Here is a 15,832-nt window from a genome sequence, read left to right as displayed (position 1 = left end):
ATGCCTGAAAGTCTGCCATCGATGCTCCAAGTTAGTCTCGCTCCCACTTGACTCTTCATTTAGGAGACATTCAGTCCTCACCTCCCCCAAAGTCCTTTTTTCAAACCCCAAGCCCATGGCAACTGATGGTGACAAGTGGGACCAGGCAAGGAGTGGGACCACTGACTCACACCCAGGGACTGAGGTCCTGTCCCTTCCCCAACCTGTGGCTTGGTTTCCCCATCTGTAAAATAGGAGGCAGATGGGATTGAACTCATCTAGAAGCTTCTCCTCCTTGGAGGAGACTCCCTGGGAGTTCCTGGTGGGGGGCGGGATGTATCTCCACAGCCCCAGGATTGTCTTAACCAGAACTTTTATTACTAACTGGGTCTGTGCTACAGAATAGGGTGAAGATGTGAACCCTGGAAAGGGAAGGCAGCAGAGGGCTGCCGGCCTGCAGTGAGGAACCCAGCTCGCCTTGAGCCCCCCACGGACAAGTACTGGGACATTCTGTCTGAGGCTCTGCAAGTGGTCCTATGAAAGATGGAGGATGAGAGCCGGCCGGGGCCTAAGGAGGCTCCTGCTCAGACACGACCCAGCAGGACGCTCACGCACATGTGCATACGGAGGGGGTTGGGGGAAGCACCTGCTCACGTGCTCATGCGAGCACACGCAGCCCCCCCTCTGGTTCCCAGCTGCCATTTCCAAGTCCCCCATTCCCTCTTCCCTCTCCCCCCAGCTCCCTTGGCATCCATCCTCACAGCCCGAGTTCTCTGCAGGCAGCCCATGAGGGGCCCAGGGCTCCGGCCAGCCCAGCTCCTAAGGCCCCAGTGAGCATGGGAGCCAGGCCTGCTCGGGAGGCTTTGTTCCCACGCCCCCCACCCCCCACCCCCACCCCAGCTGCCAGCAGAACCTCCATCATGGTTGGGCAGGTCGCCAGCTCTGGCCCTCAGCAAGGGCCTGACTCTCCTTCCCCAAAGGCCTGCCAGGCCCAGGCCCAGCTCCACACAACTTGAGAGGTAAGGGGTGAGGGGTGAGGGTACAGAGCATCCCAAGCCCGCCTGGGAGGGTCTAGGCAGGATGCCTCCCTCTGTGACCCCAGGCCCTCCCCCTGTCCCTCCCTGTGGCCCCCAATCCCAAGTCTGGTCAATGGGCTTTTGTGAGACCAGCTTCCTCAGGGGCAAGGCACACAGGCAGGTTGGGCAGCAGCTGTGCTCCTGCCCGCACCCCACCTCAGGGCTGCACCCTGTCCTGGGCTGTGGACAGGTCCCCCCATGGCAGTCCCATCGAGTGTTAGACCCTCCCCAGACCAGGCCCCCAGGGCACAGGACAGACCCACCCTCAGAGTGTGGGCACCTGCCAAGCCAAATAGAGAATCTGCTTCAGAAAAGGAGCCTGACCTCCCCCCATAACTCCAAATGTGCCCCTCCCATCTAGCTGGTCTACACTTGTTGACTTGTTCATTAACTGAGGTTCTCTCAGGGGATGGGGGGGGTAGGGGAGGGGGTGGAGAAGCTCCACATGATTCTCTTGGGTAGTGAAGTGGCTGTAACAGCAAGAGCAGGATCCCCAGGTGGAAGAGATGGAAGAGACACCCGGAGCAGGAGGGGCACGGGGGCAGATCCCCACAAAATGCTTCTCATTCACAGTCTGGGAGTTAGTCATAGGATTCAGAGCACCCTTAGAGTCTCACCCATCATCTTACAAATAAGGAAATTAAGGCTCCCAAAGGGGTTCCCCCAAGCTCCCTCCCCTAGATACCAAGCGGAAGAGACAAGATTGGAACTCAAAACTTTGGATTCCAAGTCCAGGAGTCTTCCCCCCCAACCCCACTGCCATCCCATATCTCTGGCTTCCCCATCTTCCTCTGACCCAAAGGCCTCTGCTCAGTGCTGACTGAATGGAAAGATGGGGAAGAAGCTCAATGATTGGGGGGGGGGGCAGGAAGAAGAAACAGAGATGGAGCCCGGGAAGAAAGGAAACTTGGACATGAGGTGGCAGGGAGAGCTCTCTGGGACCTGCCCAGGCTGGTCACCCTACTCCAGGCCTTTTCCTGGGGTGGGGGTGGGGGATTTTGTCCTGTGATCTGAGGCCAGAAGGGACAGGCAATAACGTGGGGGGGAAGGGCAGGGAGGGAGTCACAGGCAGAGATGAAGAGGGGCGGGCAGAAGATTTGTCCCCAGGGGCAAAGATCCAGAAGTCTGCCTGTCCCCAGGCTCTGCCGGAAGCTGCTGACTCAAATGTTTTTTTTCCCATGAAAGTCAAACACTGTGACCATCACCCCAGCATCTGGAGGAAACCTCTGGTGGCCTCCTTTCCCAGGTCCCCGCCACCCCCCCAACCCCTGAGTCCTTCCTGCTCTCAGAATCCAGAGCGGGGAAGGCTCTTAGGGACCACCTTGTCTGATCAGTCTCACTTTAGAAAGGGGTAAACCGAGGCAGCCCAAAGTGAATCTCCTTCTGAGCTTCCTACAAGACGAGCTTCTTTGTGCCAGTGCTCCACTTTGTTTTCTGTCATCTAGAAGACACCTTTATCATTCCCCCCCCCCCAACACACACACATTGCCTCGGCCACCACCATCCCCCCAGCAAAGGGCCAGAGGGACATCATCTCATTGAAGCAGATGCTGTCAGTGACCTCAGCCCTGGGATGCAAGTCCTGCAGGGGTTATCCCCATTTTACAAAGATGGAAACTGAGGGGAGCCATTACATACCGCATGGCCAAGATGTGTGACTTCACGGAGGATTGGACTGCTGAGTTCAAGGCCACCTTCCAGCTGTTTGACCGCACGGGGGATGGAAAGATCTTATACAGCCAGTGTGCGGACATGATGCGGGCCTTGGGCCAGAACCCCACCAATGCTGAGGTGCTCAAGGTCTTAGGGAATCCCAAGAGGGATGAGATGAATGTGAAGGTGCTGGACTTTGAACACTTCCTGCCAGTGCTGCAGACCGTAACAAAGAATAAGGGCCAGGGCACATATGAAGACTATGTAGGGGGCTTCGGGTGTTTGATAAGGAAGGGAATGGCACAGTCATAGGCGCTGAAATACGGCACGTGCTCATCACTCTGGGTGAGAAGACGACCGAGGAAGTGGGAGTGTTGGTGGCAGCGCATGAGGACAGCGATGGTTGTATCAGCTATGAAGAGCTAGTCCGGATGGTGCTGAATGGCTGAGAACAAGTCCCTTTTCCACAAAGCGTCCCCTAACTTTCTCAGTATGAAAAATGATCCTCTCACCCCTGAAGCAGCTAACTACATTGCCAGGGTTACCAACATCCTTCCTTCCAACCCCAACAAGTCCTCTTTGGCCTGCCCGCTCTCTGCTTTCACCAAATAAACTTGCTAACTGCTCCTAAAAAAAAAAAGATGGAAACTGAGGCTTAGCAAGGAGAAGGGTCACCCCAGGACGAGAAGCCAGGGTGAGGGCTCTGCCCACCAACCCAGGCTGCCTTTCTTAAGAAGAGACACCAGCCTCCAGCCTCTCTCCTCCAAAAGGAGAAGAGAAGCCAGGCCCCAAGGTGGGATGGGAGGGGGGCTGTTTGGACACCTAGAAACCATTATTCAGCCCGACCCCTCCACCCGTGCCCCCAGCCAAGATACCGCACCTAGAAGGTAAACAGTCATTAACAGCACAAAGGCAGGGGAGGCAGGTTGGCAGGTTGAGCAAAGCGGGGGAAGGAGCCCCACTTCAGAGCTGGACAGGCCAGCCAGGCCTAAGTCCCATCCAGATCCCGCTGAGGCTGTAATTACTACCCCCCCCCAACACTCCTCTGTCTCTGTCTCCATCTCTCTCTCCATCTCTCATCTGTCTCTCTCCATCTCTCTCTCATCTCTGTCTCTCTCCAACTCTCTGTCTCTCTCATCTCTGTCTCTCTCTCTCCACCTGTTTCTCTCTCCAACTCTGTCTCTCATCTGTCACTCTCACCATCTCTGTTTCTCTCCATCTCTCAGTCTCTGTCATTTCTGTCTCTCTCATCTCTGTGTGTCTCTCTCCACATCTCTCTCATTCTCTCATCTCTGTTTCATCTGTTTCTGTCTCTGTCTCCATCTCTCTCATCTCTATCTCTCTCTCCATCTCTCATCTGTCTCCCGACAACTCTCCATCTCTCTCTGTCTCTCTCCATCTCTCTCATCTCTGTCTCTCTCCAACTCTCTCTGTCTCTCTCCATCTCTCTCTCTCATCTCTCTGTCTCTGTCATTTCTGTCTCTCTCATCTCTGTGTCTCTCTCCACATCTCTCTCATTCTCTCATCTCTTTGTCTCATCTGTTTCTGTCTCTCTTTATCTCTGTCTCAGTCTCTCTCTCATTTCTGTCTCTCATCTGTCTCTGTCTCTCTCCATCTCTCTCATCTCTGTCTCTGTTTCTCTGTCTCTCATTTCTGTCTCTCTCTCTCTGTGTCTTCCTCCTCCCCTCCCCATGGGAAGCTAGGACTGACACCCAGAGCTGGTCCTGCCTCATTTCCCAGAGGGGGGGCAACAGATCAGACACAGGCCCACACAAGGGGGCAGAGGGGCGCCCAATGAGAGTGCTCCAGATGGCTGGGCCCAGCACCAGAGCCAGCTGGCCAGGGGCTTCCCCTTCCTATGGGAGAAGAGGAAATTGGGGATCGGGGTTTGCTGGGGAAGGGCCTTACACGTCATTTATTCCAATCCCCTCATTTTCTAGAGAGGGACATGGAGTCTCAGAGAGGCCTTTGCCCAGGTTACAATGGCAACAAATGACAGGACCTGAGTCCAAGGCTCTTTCTAGAACTCTGAGTGATGGGACCTCTCAGTTCATCACCTCCAACTTACATCTGGGAAGGAAAGGGGTGGGGGGACAGGGAAGGAAAAGGGCTCATCTTGACTGGGAAACCCTGTGGGCCTGGGGCTGGAAGGGACCTGGTGCAGGGCCCTGAATGCAGGGCTAGGATCCGAGTTCAAATACATGATCTGTTACTGTGAGACCTTGGTCCATCCACTGCCCTTCTTTGGGCCTCAGTTTCCCCCTCTGAATGAGGGGCTTGGATAAGCTGGTCTCTAAGATCTCATTGACTAAGGGAAGCCCCCTCCTTCCCCCTGCAAATCTCTCCTGGGCCCCTCTTTTCTTGGCTCATTTCCTCCTCAGGCTCTGATCTCTCCCCCAGGCCCCACAACACTAGAAAACAAAAGGGGACCCTGAGGCCAGGAACCCTCCAGAGCTGACCTCTTGCCCCTCCCTGGGTGACTGAGATCTCAGATGTTGGCATCCGGCCACTCCCAGAACTTCCCCAAAGTCCAAGGAACAGAAACCAAAAGGTGCCCCTCCTTCCTCAGCCATGCCTGGGTGCTGGGTGAGCCCAGCTGAAGCCAGCTCTGCTCAGCTAAGGCTCAGTCTCCTCATTTGGAAAAAGGCCTTGGCCTCCAGTCACTGCCAGCTCAGGCCTTGGGAGCCGGAGCTATTTTGGGCCCAGCCCCCATTATCTCTGAGCCAGGGAGGAGGTAGCCGGGCCTCTGGGACTGCTAATGAATTCCCAAATGCCACTGATAGGCGGGGACAGCAGAAGGGAAGACTTGGGGAGCTGGGGAGGGTGGCATGACTGGGGCTTTCAAGCTCTGGAAGGGTCACTGAGCCCTTCCTTCATACAGTCTGAGACATCACTCCCGGAAGACAGCAAGACAGACTTCTGGCCTGGACAGGAGGCTGGGCCGGCAGCAATTTTAACAGACAGACTCGGGCTGGAGGGGCCAAAGGTGCCCGGGGGCTGGTCCCCCAGACCTTGGCAACTGATAGACCGAAGTACCCTCCCTCTCCGAGCCTCTGTTTCCTTGTTTGTAAAAGGAAGAGGTCAGATGGGCCGGGCCTGCCTTCAGTTCAGATGCCTATTTCTCCTTCAGCAGAGTAGAGTCTGAAGACAGAACTCAGAGCCTCACTCTTGGAGAGAAAGCATCCCCTCCATATTTTCTAGAAGCTGCAGAGAAGGAAAGGACACCCAAGATCACACAACAAGAGGCATCTGCTGCCTCTAAACTCACCCTGCCTCACTAGCTTGTGACACCCTGGCCAAGTCACTTCCTCCATCAGGTCTCAGTTTCCCAGTCTGTAAAACGATGGCATCCTATAATCATATGAAGAGGAAGAAGCCTGCTGGAGGGGTCACCTCCAGTCACCAAAACTCAGCCATCTTGGGAAATGGTCTGAGACTCTCGCCCAGCCCAGCCCTACCCACAAAGTCACCAGGTTTGGGGTTCCCAACAGAAAGGAGTGTCGTGGAGACAAGGGACAGGACGGAAAGGTGCTTTCCTTTGATGGCGATTCCCAAGCCTGCAGGGAAACAGGCAGACCTCCCTCCCCTCGGAAGGCCCTGGAGTCCAAGGATAGAGGTGCTTGGGATGCCAGGAGGGGTTCTGGGTCTGAGGATTCACCATGTGTTCTTCCACCTGGCCCCCATCCCCACTGACTTGTCAGGAAAAGGAGGGAGTGGGGAGTCCAGATGGACAGAGCAGCCCCCTGCCCGCTCATGCCCAAACCATCCTTATTGAGCCTTGCCCCGCCCCCTGTGGGCAGCATCAGGAGGGTGGCAGCGGGAAGCAGGCTCAGCAACATGGTCCCTGCCCGCCTCCTTTCCAATTCAATATCTTCTGCCCCAGTCCACCCTCGGGGTGAAGAGCCAGGCTCACCCAGCGGGGGAGGTAGGAGGGTCTTACTGGCTCTCTGCACGCCAGGCGGATGCCTCTGAAAGGCAGCCCGGCTCTCCATCTGCCTGCCCCTCAGGACACCTCCAGCACCACACCCACCTGCCCTCCTGCTCGGACACCAGCTTCTGGCTGAGGACAGAGGGACCCAAGAAGATACTCAGAGCCTCTGCCCAGCTGCCAGGAGGCTTTGCTCTTCTCCCTCTCCTTCCCCAAGGCCTCCGCCATCTCAGCTCTTCAGGGGCCTGGGTCCCCAGCCCCTCAAGAGCCCAGAGCTGCAGGTCTAGGTGGGCACCAAACTTTCCCTCTGTATTCTCAGACTGGTTAATCCACCCTCCTCCTAAGGTCACCAAGGAGAGCATTTTAAGTTCACTTTGTCCAACCAATTAGTATTCCCCACGACAAAAACTGAGCCGCAGAGAGAAGGAGGAACCTTTCTAAGGTCACACAGCAAGTAGGAAGCAGGCTCTCCTCCTTTCCCCTCCACACGCAGGTCCCCATTCATCCTAGCAGCTGCTGAAAACAGCTCATCCCTCTGAGCCCAGTGATGCGGGGTGGGGCTGCACGAGCCAGTGAAAGAGGAAGCCACCTGGAAAGGAGGAAGGGGGACGGGACCAGGGGTCCAGAGGCAGGTCACGCTCCTTGTTCAGATGAAGGAGGGAGACAGATGCAGGGAGCTCCTTCTCCCCTGCCCCAAAGAGCTTGATGCCACTTCTCCACTTCCACAAGGACAGTGCCAGGTCGGGGCTGAAGCAATTAATACCAGAAGGAAACGCCCAGAGAAGAAAACCACGTTGTGGCTGTTACTGGGGAGACGGGGCAAAGGGGAAGGGGAGAGAGGGAGAAGGGGAAGAAAGACTGTAGGGCAAAGTGGGGAGGAGACAGTCCCATGCCCACTCGGCTGTGCCACTTGTCTTTGCTAGAAATATCTCATAAAAACAGCAGAGCTCACATTCCCAGGCCTGAGACAGAGAAAGACGTGGCTGGACCCGTGAGAGCTCATTCACACACACATGCGCGCACACACACATGCACACATGAGCGTGCACATACACATGCACACATGAGCGTGCACACACACTCATGCACATGTGTGTGCACATACATGCTGCATCACAGGACCTGGCACACACATGTCCAAGTGCCCAGCGTCACAGAGGCAGGCAGGAGGGCACAAAAACACCAACTCTCTCATCTCTCACAGGCACAGTCATGTGGTTCCAGCCATGTCCACAATCCAGTTCTGCCTGTTCCTCGGGGTCACTTACACAGAGTTAAGTCAGCCATAGGAACCCCAGCACCTCTATTGTCCCCCCAGCCACGCAGGCATAAGACCCAAAAGGGAAGCGGCTGCTGAGGGTGCCAGCTGCCCTGAGCACCAGACTCTAGGGTGGCTCTTGCTCTTCCCAGTTCCAACTCTAGGGGATGGGGGACAAGGGGGCTTTGGCCTCCTGTACCATGAAGCCTGGGCCGGCCAGGCCCCCAAGCCCTTCAGGCTGTCCAGCAGAGACCCCCCCCAAGTGTCCCCTCAGCTCATTCTAGACCACTCTGCTGTCCAGCCCTAGGTCACACAACCAGAATTTCAGCATCAGAGGGGACCCCCAGAAGAACCCTGAGAAGAACTCCTCCTCTAACAGAACCAACAGTCACCTACCCTTGGTTCGAACACCTTCATGGAAGGGGAACTCACTACCTCCTCTCAAGGTAACCACTTTGAGACAGCTCTCCAAACCAGACTAGACTAGAAGCTTCCTGAGGGCAGGGCCTCCCCACACTCCTCCCAATCCCACCACTTCTTCCCCCTTCAGCTCCTACAGGGAAGCTACCAGACCACTTTGCCAGTCAGGAAGGATCCTGAAGTGTCAGCAGCTGTGAGCCCTTTGGAGGCATTCTCTGGGGTGCGGGCCAGCTCGGTGGGCGTGGGTTCCCCCAGGGTCTGGGCCTACAGCCCTCCCCAGAGGGGGACCCTAGAGGCACAACAACCCTTATGTCCCCACTAAAAGGGGAAGGACAGGTATATTTGCATGTGCTTTGCATACACCCCAAAGCTTTCTCTGGTCTATTTCCTGGAAAATTGTATCAGGGCCCCAAAAGGCCAAGGCAAACTGGGAGAGCTGAGACACCACATGCCCGGTGAGGTTCCTGGGCTGGCCCTCGATGCATCAGATTCATTGACTGAGCCCGAGGCTGAGGGGAGACTAGAGGCCTTTCGTGTTATAGATGGGGAAACTGAGGCAGTATACCAGTCACTGTGTGGCTCACACAGCTAACCAGTTCTGAGGCAGAATTGGAACCCGGGTCTTCCTGGCTCCCAAATACAGCTTCTTCAATCCATGACTCCATGTTCAACAAGCTTCACCTCCCTCCGAAGCCTTTTCTCCAAGGGCAAAGTGAGGCAGGCTCCAGCCTTCCCCAGGGCCAAACCCAGGCCCTGCTCCTCCAGATTTGCATCACGCAGGGTGGGGCGGATGGACCTAGAGCTTAGTGGCATGGAACAGCGGGTCTGAAGTCAGGCTGAAGGAAGATATTTTGGTGAGCCCTTCATCCCCTCCCCCTCTCCTTCAGAAGATTTCTGTCCTCATTCCAGAAGCCCCCCAAACAGATGTGCACAGCTGGGGGCAATCAGATACCATCTAATTCCAAGCAGGGTCTCCCTTCCCCCCAGCCACACTAGGGAGCACATCTGGAAAACACCTGTGTGGAAAGCCAACTCCCCCCAACCCCAGAGCTACCCCCTCCCCCCGAGTCTGTCTCACATCACCAAACAGCAAGATAGTGGCACTGAACCTTAAGGATCTCCCCAGGCCCCTGGCTATCAACAGTCTAAGAATGATCAACTGGAGTTCAGGTCAGGCTGGGGAAACCCTTAAGTTCTCTGGGCCTCAGTTTCCCCATCTGTGAAATGAAGAGGTTGGACTAGACCACTTCTTCCTCTTTGATCCTAAAAATACCCCCCCAAGAGAATAGACGCCCCCTACAATGCCTCCCCCAACCTCCCCAGCAGTAGAGGTTTGCTTAGAGTAGCTAGCATCAGAGAAGAGCCAGAGCACTTTCCCCATGCCTAAGGAGGTAATGAGGTGTTCAAGTGAAGGCTGGTGCAGGGCATCCCTGTAGATTTGGAAGGATGCAGGGAGTATCCCTGGGACTACACACAAGGAATCGGTCCCTGTCCATTAGGGTAGCCAGAAGTGCCAGAGGAGGGTGTCTGTTGGTGGGGGGCAGCCCCTGCATCCTTCCCAAATCTCCCATCTGGCTCTTGTCTCTCACACCTCCTCCAGCCCCTCACATCCAGGGCTAGAATCACTCACATTCCTGGGCCAGGGCTCAGCCCCCACACCTGCCTCCCCCCATCCCACTGCAGGCTTCAGCTGGGGGATGGGAAGTGGCCTGTTTGGGCCACAGTGGGCTCCCAGCCTGGAGCACTCTCTCCAGGGCCCCTCCCTGAATGGGGAGAGCAGCAATCAGGAGACAAGAGGAGATCTGGGCGGGGGAGCCTAAGATGCCTAAGATGTGGTATTGCTTTCCCAGGCTGCCCAGTGATCTCAAAGCCACAAATTGGGTGGCCTGGGACAGGTTAAAAGTCAGGACCCTTCTTTGCCTTTGGGTCTCCTGGAGTTTGCCCAGGATCCTTCCGGACCAGAGGAGGAGAGCTGGAAACATTTTTCTGCTCTAAGTTTCCAAACACAGGGGAAGGAGAGAAAGAGCTGCCCCCCTCCCCTCCAGCAAGACTCCTGTGCAGAGTTGTGGGGGGGGGACGGGGAGAAGATGTGGGATATGGGTCAGCTAGGTGGTGCAGTGGATAGAGCACCAGCCCTGGATTCAGGAGGACCTGAGTTCAAATCTGGCCTCAGACACTTAACACTTACTAGCTGTGTGACCCTGGGCAAGTCACTTAACCCCAATTGCCTCACAAAAAAAGAAGAAGAAGAAGAAGATGATGATGATGTAGGATGGCTGAGGTCCCTCAGTCTAGAGAACACGGGGCCAACACATGCCGGTCTAGTCCTCAGGGTGTGAAGGGCAACACTTGGGTTCCCCATGGGTGGGGCAGGAAGTCTCAGAGAGGGGAGTAGCCTCCCTCAGCCCCTCAGGGTTCCCCCCCTCCCCCCAGAAGGCAGGCCTCCTTCCTTTGGCTAGGCCCTCCCACCTTGGTTAGGCCATCTCCCCTCTACCCCGCCCCCACAACTACCCAGGAACTAGACATTGGAATGTTATCTCCTACACTGGGAAGTGAACTCAAGGAGGGTAGGCACCCTCTTTTTGCTTTTCTTTGTATTCCTAGAGCTTAGCAAAGAGCCTGATAAATCCTAGGTGGGGCAGTGGGTAGAGGACTGGGCCTGGAGTCAGGAAAAAGGGAATTCAGATCCAGCCACTGAGCTGCCATAGTTGTGTGGTCCTGGAAAAGTCACCTAATCCCTGCCAGGTTAGCCCCTCACGTCCCTGAGTTGTCATGAGGACCAAATGAGATAACATGCCCCAAACATTTTGCCTGCCTCTGAATGATATCACCATCACCTTCATCCTCTGCTTGTTGGTGCCAGGGATTTCTGAAGTGGTTACTGCTGCCCAGGCCCTAACCCTACACCTTCTCCTCTCCCCGATCCTGCCCCGGCCCCTCTGGGGCCGGACACAAGGCCCATTCTTCTTCCCCAAGCCACCCCTACATACCTGCAGATGGGAGCATGGGCCCCCTTAGTCTTCCAATCTCAGCTCCCCTACCCAGCCTTTGGTGCAGCCTATGTTGAGGAGGAGCTGGGAGGGGGAGACAATCAGGGAACACTGGGAGCAAAGGGGCAACATGGGGCCCGGTATCCTCACCTTGGTGGGAGCAGGGGTTCAATGGAACCTCCTCCAGAAAAGTGGGGAATGCATCGATCGCTATGCCTGGCACTGATATGCTCTCAAGGAGCTCACAATCTAACCCGGAAGGCTTCCATGGTCAGGGTCAAGCAGCCATCTACAACTGGGCTCACTGCAGTGTGAAATGGGAGACCTTGTAGTCCCAGTCCTGGGCAGCACAGGCCCAAGCCATGGGGCTGCCTCTCTCCAGCCTCCGTCTGACACCTCGAACACTTGTCACCAAGGGCACGAGCTCATCAAAGTGTCAGGATGTGCCCTAGCACTTGATGGCCAACTTTACAGCCCAGAGCCCCACCAGAGACTCTCGCCAGTTCACTGGGGTGGGGTACCCTGCAATCCCTCCCATCTATACCAGAGTGCTAATAATAAGCAAGGGGAGTCCTTAGCATCCAGCCCAACTCCTTCCGTTTTACAAATGGGGAAACTGAGGTCCAGAAAGCAGAAGAGAGATGGCCAGGCTTATTCAGTGATTCAGCAGGCCAGGATGAGAAGCCTGTCTCCCCCAGATTCCCTGCTCAAGGCTACACAAACTTCCCCTGGGAGATATCTGGAATGGAGAAATGTGCATGGGACAGCTGAAAGCAAGTTGAGTGGAAGGTCCCAGCCCTAAGGGTAGGGGAGCCGGAGCGCCGGGCCTCTAGCTCCCCTCCTCCCAAGCTCTCTCCAAAGAACCAGATGTCGAGAGGTCACCTTGTCCATGCCCTTCCTTGAGCTCTTGACTGCACTAAACGGGCTCTGTAAGCCCCAGTCCCCTTCCTGGGCAGTCCTGAAGAACACCACCCAACTCATTGGTTCAATGCGCCTCAGGCTTGGGAGGGATAAAGACACCGAAGTCCCCCCAGGAGGGAGGGCTAGGCCCAGGGCCCGCCCAGGAGGAGGAGCTGGGGAGGGGGGAGGCAGCCCTGAAGAGGTCGGGCCGGGGCCGAGCCCAGGAGAGGCCAGCAGCCAAGGGGGGGGGCCTTGGAATCGGACTTGATTTTTGTTTTCTCTCTAGAGAAAGTTGATCAGCTACTTGTGGCTGCCCAGCCCAGCTTCCACTCTCTTCCCTCTTGCACAATCAATCCAAATCATGCACCTTTGGATTCATTAAGTGTGTGTTGGGGGTGGGAGCCTGGGAGGGGAATTTTGAGGAAGAGAGGAGGGAAGAATGACTTGGGGAGCTGCCACAAAGTGGTCGGTGGGACATCGGGCCCACCTCACACCACCAACTGTCTACCTCTCTGGGGAAGCCGGGGGAAGGGGGGGGGCGGTGTGAGCTCAGCTGCAAAGTTGGAGGAAGAAACAGCGAGGGGGGAGGCCGCCTGGAAGGAGAGACAGAGGCTGCAAGATGGACAGCCAGTGGCTGACCAGGCGCCAGCGGGGGGCCAAGGAGCGACTGGCTTTGAGGGCCTTAGCCTGGGTCCCTCTCTCCTCCCAGGCCCTCTCCATGACCAGAGAGACCCTGGCCAGCCCAGTGATTCTTCCTCCCCTTTTGTCTCCCCCTCTGCCCACTCAGCCTCCATGTTTCCCAAGTCCCACCCGGCAGCCCACAGGCAGCACCAGGGCAAGAGCTGAGAGGGCGCGGGCTCCGGGAGACTGTTTACAAAGGCCAACCCACGCCCCGCCACACAACAACGCAACACAACAAACAGACACAAACCCAGCCCACACCCCGCAGCCCTGGTGCTGTGGGCAGTACCCTGTGGGCCTGGACACCGGGTGAGGGCTCAGTACCTGCATCTCCCACCACAGCTGGCTCCTCCGGCCAAGGGGCAGCCCGCCCCCTACCCTGCCAGTGCCCAATGCCCGTTGCCTGCTGCTGGCGGCCAGCCGGCCCCGGCTCCCCCTGTGGGCTGTGTGCGGGCTAGGCTTGGCGGAGGAGTGCTGGCCGCTACCATGGAGATGGGTCTTTGTGTGGCCAGGGAAGGGGAGGGGCATCTGGGTCCCACGCCCACAGCCGGGGGAGGGGCTGCTCAGGCCCCCCTGCCTCCCCCAACCTGGTCCCAGAGAAGCTCCCAAATCGTCTCCCCCCTTTCCTCTGGGCGCCGGGGAATGGCAGTAGATAGGGAAGTCGAGAGGCCCAGGGGCAGTGGGCAGGAAGACCTGGGTGCTCTGAGCCCTTGGGTGGAGGTGGAGGATGGGCACTGAGAGAACCTGGCCGGAGAAGAGGGATTTGGGGAGATGAGAAAGATTGGGGGGGCGGGGTGCTGGGGGACAGTTCCAGGTGTTCAAGGGTCAGGGTGGAGAAATCTCTAGGCACCCTGATGTTGAGAACTGGGCGGGGGGGGGGTTAGGGAGCATTAGCGACCGATGGGGCACCTCCACTTTAGGAAGGGGATGGGGTGGGGGCGGGGAGACGTCCAGGAGTGCAAGGAGGGGAGGGGGAGGATTTGCTCAGGCCAGGGTCAGGTCCAGGCCCAGGCGGGAGAGGGCCCACTTAATATTTGTTTTCTTAAACTCTAAGCCTTTGTCCCACATTCCTTCCTTCCTCCCTCCCACTCTCCCTCCCTCAGGCGCTGGGATGAGAACCGGGGAGGGACCCGGCTGGGGCAGCTGGCCTCGGCTAGGTCTCCCCCCAAGCTCTGCCCCAGCCCAGCCAGGGGGTGTGGGTGGAAGCCCTGCTAGGAGGCGCCTTGCTAGGAGGCACCCTTAGCTTAGGCGCCCAGCCGGTCTCTCCAGCTGGATCATCCTGGCACCCCGGCCCCCGCCCCGCCCCGCCCCCCACCTCCCCTACGTACACTCTGGATTCCAAACCCAGACAAGCCCCAGCAGGCCCCAGAGCCTTTCACTCTTCCGAAAAGGAGGGAAGATCAATCCCAGACCCTGCCCTGGGGCCCGCCCTTTCCCACGGGGAGGGGGCGCCCCGGGCCCCCGGGCAGCTCTCCACGATAGGGGAAAGAAGGGGCCATGCTCTGGCACGCGGAGGAGGCCAAACTCCTAAAGTGAGCTGGTCCCGTCGGGCTGGGCTGTGGGCTGCAACCGCCCCCAGGAGATCAAGGGGACAGGGCGGGGTGGGAGGGAGAAGCCAGGGAGTGTCCACACCACACCAGAATGCCGGGACTCTGGACCTAGGCCACGCTGGACCCGGCCAACCGCGACCCGCCCCCGAACCAGAAACTTTTTCAATCAGTCCCGGGCCAACTGTCGATGCTCCCAGGAGAAGGAGACGCGACGGCGACTTTGGAGCCGGCGTCCTGCACCCCCCCCCCTTCCCACCGTCCCCTCAGGCTGGGGGAGAGGGGAGCTTTCTTCTCTGGTGGGCTCCCCTTCCAAGGCGCCCAGATCAGGTTGGGCAGCCCTAAGCCCCACCCCCCCCAAACAGCAACTCCGTTCAGGTTCAAGAAGCATAGAGAAGCTTGTTTCTGGGAGGCCCTTCCACCAAGGGGGGGCTTTCCTCCCGCGTCGCAGGCCCCCCAAGAATGAGGGCGCCTCCGAACCACGGCGTTTCCTCCACAATTGGGGGCTCACCAACAGCCAGACGCCCAGATTCCTCAAACACCTAGGATCCCTAACAGGAGCCCCAATAATCCCGACACCCCAGAATACCCACCAGCAGCACAGATGCGTCCGCATGAGAGCCTCCAGCATCCCCTCCCAGTCTGAACGCAGGGTCCCTCAGCACCTGAAGCCTCCCCAAGGCTCAGACCTCCTAGAACTCGCCGACACCCCATCTTCCAACACAGCGGACGGACCCCCTCGCGACCGTGGGTCCTCCTGCGGGGCCTCCCAGCCTGCCCTGCTGACGGCAGGCGCCGCCGCCCGGGCCCAAAGGGGCAGTTTCTGAGCCCCACTTTGGTCTCCCTGGACGCGCCCCCCCGGGATCGGAATGGGGGGACTGACTCCCTCCCCGCCCCCCTCCCGGCGGCTCCCCGCCGCTCCCCGCAACAGGTGGCGGCCCAGACCCTAGCCTTACCCGAGGTGGTGGCGACCGTGGCGGCGGCGGTGACGGCGACGGTGGCGGTGGCCGTTCTCCCTCTGCGCGCGCTGCGCCCCTGCATGGCGGCCGGGCCTGCGGGCTGGGGGCGCGGGGGGCTCTCCCTGGGGCCGCCGCTGCCCGGGCCGCTCCGCCTTGGCCCCGCGCTGCTCTCCCGGGGGCCTCCCGGCACTCCCGCTCCCGCTCGTTCGCTGCCTGCCTCCCTCCCTCCTCCCTCGTTGGCTCCCTCCCTCCCTCTTCTCCCTGCCTCCTTCGCTCCCGTCTCTTCTTTCCGCTCCTCCTGCTCCTCCTTCTCCCTCCTTCTCCTTTTCCCTCCTCCTCCTCCTCCTCCTCCTCCTCCCGGTTCCTCAGCCTACCCCACCCCCCGCTAGGCCCCGCCTTTCAGGTCCCGCCCCTCTGTAGCCCCTCCCCTCCTGTCCTGCT

At 58.2% G+C, this 15,832-nt stretch overlaps 1 protein-coding gene and 1 pseudogene across 2 annotated transcripts in view; one reads left to right on the top strand and one right to left on the bottom strand.

The window, feature by feature from the left end:
* The window catches only part of PLXNB2 (plexin B2), an 89,834-nt gene extending 74,229 nt beyond the window's left edge, over positions 1-15,605 (bottom strand). The window contains exon 1 of one of the 2 annotated variants that reach the window (XM_043965424.1): positions 15,389-15,605. The gene's annotated coding sequence lies outside the window, so the exon portion shown is untranslated. Of the gene's footprint in view, positions 1-13,209; positions 13,326-15,388 lie in introns of those variants that run through there. The other variant, XM_043965425.1, reaches the window with a different exon arrangement.
* LOC122727730 lies at positions 2,706-3,157 on the top strand (annotated as a pseudogene).
* Positions 15,606-15,832: the final 227 nt, after the last annotated feature.

The sequence above is a fragment of the Dromiciops gliroides genome, chromosome 5, assembly GCF_019393635.1.
Source record: "Dromiciops gliroides isolate mDroGli1 chromosome 5, mDroGli1.pri, whole genome shotgun sequence".
NCBI classification, from domain to species: Eukaryota; Metazoa; Chordata; class Mammalia; order Microbiotheria; family Microbiotheriidae; genus Dromiciops; species Dromiciops gliroides.
This window is presented reverse-complemented; position numbering and strand designations above follow the sequence as displayed.